At 32.7% G+C, this 9,139-nt stretch overlaps 1 non-coding gene across 1 annotated transcript; it reads right to left on the bottom strand.

The window, feature by feature from the left end:
* Positions 1-287: 287 nt before the first annotated feature.
* On the bottom strand, positions 288-379 carry Trnak-uuu (transfer RNA lysine (anticodon UUU)). The gene is given in 2 exon segments: positions 288-323; positions 343-379. It is a non-coding gene; the product is annotated as a tRNA-Lys (tRNA).
* Between the last annotated feature and the right edge of the window lie 8,760 nt (positions 380-9,139).

The following is a 9,139-nucleotide window of genomic DNA, read 5'->3' as shown; positions in this document are numbered from 1 at the left end:
AGAAAAATATTACGTGGCGGGCATTAAATCAAATGACCAAAGGTTGAAAAAGCAGTTAAAATAGTCGCCATGCAGTATGACGTCAATTAACCAAATAACAGTCATTTACTATACACAACATTAAAAATGTCCTCATCGATTTTTCCATAAAACGGTAGCAATTTACAGATAGAGTCCTAAAATACGCGTAAAACCAACTTGGAAATAAAATTAAAGTGTTTAATATAAAGAATAATAGTATAAACATATCACTGGTATAATAAAACACTAATATAAAAAATATGATCAGCCCGCATGGGGACTCGAACCCCAGACCCTCAGATGACTTCATTGAATAGTCTTTAAAAGTCTGATGCTCTACCGACTGAGCTATGAGGGCTGCTGATTAACGACCTACAAAAATACTTTATATAGCATAGATTGCAGCAGCTACTTTGAATAGTTGTACTCTTCATTTATGAAAACCAAAAAAGTGACACTTGATGAATCGTCTATCTTTTAGTTTAATGGCTTTATTTCTAACGTATTTGCAAAAATAATATTTGATTCAATTTAATAAGCTCATTTAATTTTGAAAGTGACTAAGGTTTTCGATTAAAATAATTAATCTTGAAATCGTAAAGCGGAGAAGGATTATTTTGGGTTAACTTTCAAATCATCGAAGAGTACCGATTAAAAAGCAAATACCTCTGTTCGATTTTTACAGAAAGAAAATGCACTTAGGAAATTCGTTAAAAACAATTTATTTTGGTTCCTCTGATAATTTGTACCCTATTAACGTTTCTGTTAAAAATATAATGCTTATTGTTTAATAGTTTAAATTCCCGTCATTTTTACATTAAAATAATGCTCCAGACATCGTTTTATTATCGTGAAATACATGATTTCTTTAATCACGACCAATAATTACGAAATTAAAAGCTTATTACTTTTATTAAATATTTTTAGAATCCTAAAATGCACGACGAATTAATAAATAAACCAATTTCTCAACTGCAATTTCCTATGTCGCCTACATATTTCCTGTTTATTATATAATTTTACTGAGTCAAGATGCTCGATTTTTAAATACTAACCTAATCCTAATTGTATGCCTAACCTCACCCTTCGCATGCTTGCCGTTAATGTAGGATGGTAAGCGATATTCTGTCGCTCTAAAGTTTTCACGGCTTTCAAATCGTAATCTGCTTTGATCATTTCCGAATTTGACACGGCATTATCCGGCAATACTCAGGACTGACTTTGTAAGTACTGAAATACCCTGATACCCATTTATATAGTAAGCAACTAAGTTGGATGTTTATCTAATTAGCACGACGGGAAGATGTGAGACAAGGTGGGATGTGAAAAGCCAGCGTCCCAGCATACGCACACTCCAGCCTGCCTAAAAATGACTGGGCCGGGGCCGCCCCGACAGTATTTCCCCTTGGCAGACCGTCAGGGGATTAGCAATAATGTAATTCCTTAAGGCAAAGACTGGGAAGATGGACCTTCTAAAACTGCATAGGGTCGTCTAAATCATCGCTTCCGGGGTGTTTATATTTATTTTGTATTGTGATTTCATTATCACGGTCACAGTGTTTGTTGTTGTAGTAAGTAACACTACTACGTTGTAAATCATAAATTTGTTTATTTCTTTAACTCTCTAACTTTTACTATATATATATATATATATATATATATATATATATATATATATATATATATATATATATATATATATATATATATATATATTAAAAAGCAATGAGCAAGATGATTAGCATGTTCTGAAGAGAAAAAGATAGTAGCAGTCGAGTGAGAGAAAGAACGAGCGAAAACAACGGAGAAGGTTTTTGTGTCCGTGTGTTGTTTGTACTGCGCACTTCATAGAGTAGGCCGCGTTACTGAAAAATGACGTCATGCACGAGGTACAAGCAAGGAAAATCTGTTGAAGAGTCAGATTGTCGATAATGTGTGGAAGGTTTTTACAAAAAGCATGAGAAAACTTGGAAAATTGCATTGAACAAGAGAAAAATATAAGGAACACAATTTACACGGAAACTGAACTTATTCATTAAAGATTACATAGACGTTTTTTTGTTTTTTTATGGAATGTGTTTGTTTTGTGACTAATAGTTTTGAACAAGAATAAACATTTTTACTTTGTGAAAACATTATTTTACAAAAAACTTCTTGACAGAAATAATAAACTTTGAAACTTCTTTTACACAGAGAGAGAGAGAGAGAGAGAGAGAGAGAGAGGGAGAGAGAGGGAGAGAGAGAGAGTTTTCATGAAATTTAAATCATAAGTCCATAAGTCTCTTTAATTCTTTAAATCTGAAATGAAGAAGTTAAAACTCTTATCGTAAAGTCACCATCTATGCTAACATTCTGCCAAGTTTATTGACCCACCCCTCCCCATATCGAAAACTTTAGATATTTCCAAAATATATGAATAATCTATATATCTATAAAAGTGAAATTGTCTGTGTGTGTGTTAGTGCGTACATTTCTCTATCAAACTACTTAGTCAATTTTCAGTCTATAGACTCAAGATTTGACATAAGGGGTATTGAGATTTGTAAAAAATCTTTTTAATCGATTTTCGGCAAAAATTTGGCTATCAAGGGCTCAAAATTCAACTATTTGACCTTTGACAAATCTACCGGCAATTTGGGTCTAAATTCTTGAAATTTTAGATGTAGGTTACTTGAACATGAATCAAACATTTTAATTTGATTTGATACCAAAACAATAAATGTTAACGGATAAAAATTGGAGTCAAATTTAGAAATTAACCTCTGCAATCTCTACCAAGTTACTCAACCAATTCTTGGTCTAAACATTTGAAATTTTACATAAAGTGTATTCAGACATAGGGCAAGCTTTTAATAGGTTTTTGGCCGAGAATTTGGCTGCTAATGGGTCAAAGTTCAATTTTGGGTCTAAATATTTGAAGTTTTACATAAAGGGTATTCAGCCATGCAGCAAGCTTTTTAATCTGTTTTAGGGCGAAACTTTTGCTGCCAAGAAGTCAAAATTGAAAGAGTTAACCTTTGCAGACCCTCCAAAACTCTTCCGCCAATTTTAGGTCTAAACACTTGAAATTTTAGATGTATGTTACCTGGACATTAGTTAAACTTTCTAATATATATATATATATATATATATATATATATATATATATATATATATATATATATATATATATGTGTGTGTGTGTGTGTGTGTGTGTGTGTGTGTGTGTGTGTGTGTGTGTGTACAAAAAGTTATGAACAGTACACAGGCCCGAGCAAAGCCGGACTGAACTGCTAGTACTCTACTCTATAAAAAATATTATTTAGAGCATGGAAAATAAAAATCTACTGTAAAAATTATTTCTTTAACAAGTTCAAAAAACAGCCTACCGAAAATGGACTGTGATTGATGAAAGTATGATAGGTTATGAAAAGGAGGGGGGTTGTAAAGTGATAGGTTTTGATACTCAAAAATTTGACCCTAAGCAAAATATGATGAAAGTAAAGATAATTTTCGCGAAAATATATTTTTTATATCAACTTTGTTTTCATTCGTAGCCAAGAGTGACCAACAAAATGATGTTTCCTTACAAAGAGAAAATGTTATATATATAATAATATAACTATACAAGAAATAAATGTTACCATAGTCAATAAAAGTTACTTTTATGGTAGAAAAGTTCATTGGTTTGTATTTTTAAGTAGTTTGTAAAAAATAAATTTCTTTTTTAATTCACGAACCGGTTTTAAAAAAATAACAAAATGGCAGCGACTTTGAAATGGAGAGCCCCGTTTTCAATTTGAAGAAGGGGCACATGAGCATTCTGTGCTAACAATTTAAGAGAGTTCCGTCAACGTAAGGAATATCTATAAACATATGTTAATGTTTTCCGTTATTTTGTGCTTGAGGAATATTCGATTATGACATGTGTAGTTTATATAAAAATTCATTTAAGTAGTTATCGCCTCAAATTTCGTTTTAATTTCGGTTCGCTAAAATTATTTCAAGTAAAGAACATTAAAAACTATTCCAAAACAAAAAAAAACATGAACTGAACTTTTATTTACTATGGTAACATTTTTTGCATATTTATTTTTTCGGGTAGTCGTTTGCTGGCTTTTCTGCTAAACACCCTTACTAAATAATATCGATGAAATATCGAAAACAAAGAACAAAAAAGTTTTGAAAAATAATGAAGCTTTACCTACTTTAGTAAAATAACACACAACAACAAAATGGGATATTAAAAAAGTGGACACGTAATTACTTTAGTTTTTTAAAGCAAAGAATCGATATAAATATGAATAAGAAGAAAATGGTGCCATTTTCAATCCGAACAGCGTCGTTTCAGTTTTACAGAATTTAACGGTGTAGCATTGCGCTGTCGGATTCAGGGTTATACTAGTGTAATGTAAAGAACACGCAGGAAGGGTTGTAATCAACTGAACTCCTTCTAGTACACTGACAAAAAAAGCTTAAACAGATATATAAATAAAATAAAAAGGTTATGTAAATGTTTTTAAAAAGACACGTAATCACGTGAGCAGGATTTTTTCCTTCTTTTGACACGATAACAAGTAACGTTCTTATTTTTTATTATTTATCTATTTATCTATTTTCGAAAGAGTGACACGTGTAAGTGGAGAAGGAAAAAACCAGAGTTATGCAAAATTTATGTCGAGAATTGTATAAAGTCCCGACTTTTGTTTTGGCTTTCACTTTAATAAGAACGTGAATTTATGAGGTGAATTTATTCGACACAATATGATTCAACTAAAAAAAATAAATAAAAGCTAACGTGAATTAAGATTAAAGTTAAGGTGTTATTGCGAACCCTCACCCCTTTTAAAAAACTTGTTAAACTTTGTGACATATTTCCATTCTATGGTGGTCAGGCGCGAACGAACACCCAATAATTTTATCATACCATATTTCTTCAAACTGAAACATAATTATCAAAGTATACTTACGCAAATAGATATGAAAAGTCTTTGTTAAAGTTTGTGCCATATTTCCATGGAGTACAGGCGCGAACGCAGGCCCCACAATTTTATTATACCATCCCTATTTAAGTTGAAACATACTTATCAAAGTATTATTATGTAAATCTATATCAAAAACCCTTGTAAACGTTTTTTTTTTCATTTTTTATTTCCATACTTTTGGGGCCAGGCGCGAACGCTGACCCCACAATTTTTATGAACAACCGTTCTGCCAGATCAAACATACCCATTCCTGATCCTCGATATATCTATCATTATATGTAATCATTTTTTTTTTAAATAGTCAACCATATAGGAGCCTATTCGTGAACACACACACACACACACAGACGTTCAGCTTTATATTATAGATAACGAATATAATTATATAATAATTACATTTGCTGTATTATCAAGTAAAAGGAGTGTAAGAAATCCAATTTTAAAATGGTTTGAAAACGGAAGCATTTTTAAACTAAAATCAAAGTAACGCGCGAATTGGTAATTAAACACACTTTAAAAAATATAAAACTTCACAATATTTTTCCCGACAAAAGAAAAGAATACTCCATTTTAATTGCGCGTGTCCAAAGGTACAGTAATTCTTTATTCTTCGAAAAATAAAATACAGTCACTTTTAGACCAATTTTATAAATACTTTACCAATTTCTTAAAGAGTTGAAATTCAATTTTTGTGAAATTTTAACTATAGATATTAGACACCACTCTCTTGTCCTTTCTTCAGTTAGTCCAGAAATTACGCTTCGAAAAACACCGAATACAATTTCTGAATACCAAATGGCTTCAAAATAAACCAAATTCGCGAAATTTGGCTTTAAAAATTCCAATCAGGAAACTGCGGACAAGAACGTGAGAGTGACCTCCCTTGGATGCAGCTTCCTTTTCGAATATCTATATAATATTCTGCATGTTCTTTTCTTAGTTAGTTCATACGTTACACTTTGAAAAAATATCTAAGACAATTTTTGAAGGTTAAACTGCTTCAAAAAATTTGGCTTTGAGATTTTTCCGTATTGAACCAACAAATATATTTATATATACCTATATTTGTTTTAACTTGTCTAAAATTTATTTTTTTATGCTTCAGTCCGATATGTCGAGCCTATATATAATTCTATATATTATGATGATTTCCTATATAAAGAGTCTATCCATATTTTGGAAACCCTGAGAATGTGTGTGTGTGTGTGTGTGTGTGTGTGTGAGGACAATTCTCAACTTATATACTCCAGGAATTTGGTATTTACGGTATTCAGAAAAGTAGGTAGAGCTAGGCAGTAAGTTATAAATATTTTCATATATACAATTGCAATATACATTTTTATAACTTACTCTCTCTCTCTCTCTCTCTCTCTCTTTCTCTCTCTCCCCCTCTCTCTCTATATATATATGTATATATATATATATATATATATATATATATATATATATATATATATATTCGCATTAAGTTTACTAAACTTTTGGCTTGTAAACTTAATTTGTCTTTCTTGATTATATATATATATATATATATATATATATATACATATATATATACACACACAAACACACGCACACTCACACACATTATATATATATATATAATCAAGAAAGAGAAATTAAGTTTACAAGCCAAAACCTTTTTAAACTTAACGCGAATATAATTAGCAATATTTATATAGCAATTCAAACTAAATAAAAAGCTCAATACAACCCAAATAAGAAATAGAGCTTGTCATAGAAAACACAATTTTTTACTGTAAATTATACTTTACAAGAATTTATTGCTCGACAGGATACTCAAATAAGAATATTATTATTATTTTTATTACCACTGATAACATTATTATTATTATTATTATTATTATTATTATTATTATTATTATTAATATTAATATTGTTATTATTGTTAATATTATTAATATTAGTAGGAACAGTGCTTATAGTATTAGTAATACTATTTAGATTATGTATAGAGCCGATATTTTTCAATCACTTTTTTCTTCTTCATTTAGAAATCATCAAATTTGACCCACCACTACCGATCATTAGTTATTTCACCGACCACCTTACACTTATTAACCCTTATCGTCGAATGACCTTCAGGCATTGATAAATAGTGATTCTCTCGTAAACAAAGGACATAAACTCCCCATATTTCCTCCTATAACACAGAACACGCCAGGTAACATACACATATCTGTGCATGAGGTCGCCAAGCTAATCAAGAACCTTGATTCCACTAAAGCAGCTGGCCCTGACGGCATCCCAATTATAGTGTTAAAAAAGCTTCAACCAGAACTTGCTCCCATACTTACGAAACTGTTTAAACGTTGCCTTAAGGAGAAGTACTTTCCAACATCCTGGAAAACCTCATCAGTATGCCCGGTATTTAAGAACTCAGGTGATAATTAATCTCCCTCTCAGTACAGACCAATAAGTCTCCTGTGTGTCATGAGTAAGTTCCTGGAATCCATATTAAATAGTGAAATAGTCAACCACACCAGCAGAAATAACCTTCTTAGTGACACGCAATATGGTTTCTGTTCTGCAAGATCTACGCAGATGTGCTAACGGTTATATCTCATAAGATTAGTAAATCTCTTGACAAAGACTTCCTTTCTACGGCAATAACTCTTGACATATTAAAGGCCTTCGACAAGGTATGGCATAAGGGCCTACTTCACAAGATTTCCAGCTACGGTATAACTGGAAATGTTCTCTCTATAATTAAATCATTTCTCTCTGATAGGTTCATAAGAGTAGTGGTTGATGGATAAAAATCAGAGGCCTGCAGTATTAATGCTGGTGTCCCTCAAGGGTCCATCCTGGGCCCAACTCTCTTCCTGATCTACATCACTGATCTCTCTAAACACATACTTAAATCATTCGTTGCCATCTATGCTGATGACACGACCATCTACGGCAACACATCAAAGGCTGTAAATGACAAAGCTCTCTCTGATTCTCTCTCCTCTGATCTCGAGCGCGTGGTTCAGTGGGGGAAGACGTGGCTGGTTACCTTTAATGCATCTAAAACCGAACTCCTATCTTTACATCATACAGGGTGTGATCCCCATCTGGCATCAATTGAAATGGATGGCTCTCGTCTAGGAGAAGCCCCATGTTTTGACAAGCTTCTGGAATTGACCTTCACTCCTGATCTGAAATGGAACACGTACATCAAGTCTGTTGCCAAGGTCGCTGGAAAGATGGTGAGATTCTTCTACCGCTCCAGAAGATATCTCACTACTGATGCAATTCTTTATCTATATAAAAGCCAAGTACGTCTAAGGATGGAATACTGCTGCCATGTCTGGGCAGGAGCTGCTAAAAACAGCCTATCTTGCCTTGACAGAGTACAAAATAGACTTCGTGGCTTAGTAGGGGCTGCCCTTTTCTCTTCCCTGCAGCCTGCAGAAGAGACGTTGCAAGCCTATCTTTGTTTTATCGTTATTTCCATGGCAAGTGCTCGTCTGAACTCCAATCTCTGCCCCCCCTCGCCAATCTTTTATGAAAAACACCCGTCTAGCTGAATTCACTGTCAAAAACTTTCCCCACTCTTTATCTATACCTAAATCAAAACGTAGATTCCATGAACAAAGCTTCTTTCTTAGAACTGCACGCCTGTGGAACTCTGTTCCGTCTGCCTGCTTCCCACCTGACTACAACCTGGATGTCTTCAAGTCTAACAAATTCTTGATGAACCGCCCTCTTAAGTAGACACTTTATTAAATCGCCACACTAACGTACTGTACTTACAATAACCCTTATCCCTGAGTGGCTTCCGGGCCTTGATAAGTTGTGACCACCTTGTAAAATAAAAACAAAGTGAAGGAGATGAAATTGGAGAGAGTGACAAATAAGAAAAAGGAGAATAGCAATAACAATAATAAAGTTAAGATGAAAATGAATAAAAAATTTGGAATGTGATTAAGAAAAAAGAAAAAGATGAAAGAGGGTGCAGAAGAGAATGAAAGAGAAAAGAACATTTAAGACGATGATAATGATGATAATGAAGAAGAAGAAAAAGAAGAAGAAAAAGAAAAGGAAAAATATTCTCCCTTTTCTTTTTCTTCTTCTCTTCCTAAAAGATTGGAGAAAGAAGAGGATAAAGAAGAAGATGAAGAAGATAATGAAGAAGAAGTAAAAGA

The sequence above is a fragment of the Euprymna scolopes genome, chromosome 15, assembly GCF_053919585.1.
Source record: "Euprymna scolopes isolate OS-2025 chromosome 15, ASM5391958v1, whole genome shotgun sequence".
NCBI classification, from domain to species: domain Eukaryota; kingdom Metazoa; phylum Mollusca; class Cephalopoda; order Sepiida; family Sepiolidae; genus Euprymna; species Euprymna scolopes.
This window is presented reverse-complemented; position numbering and strand designations above follow the sequence as displayed.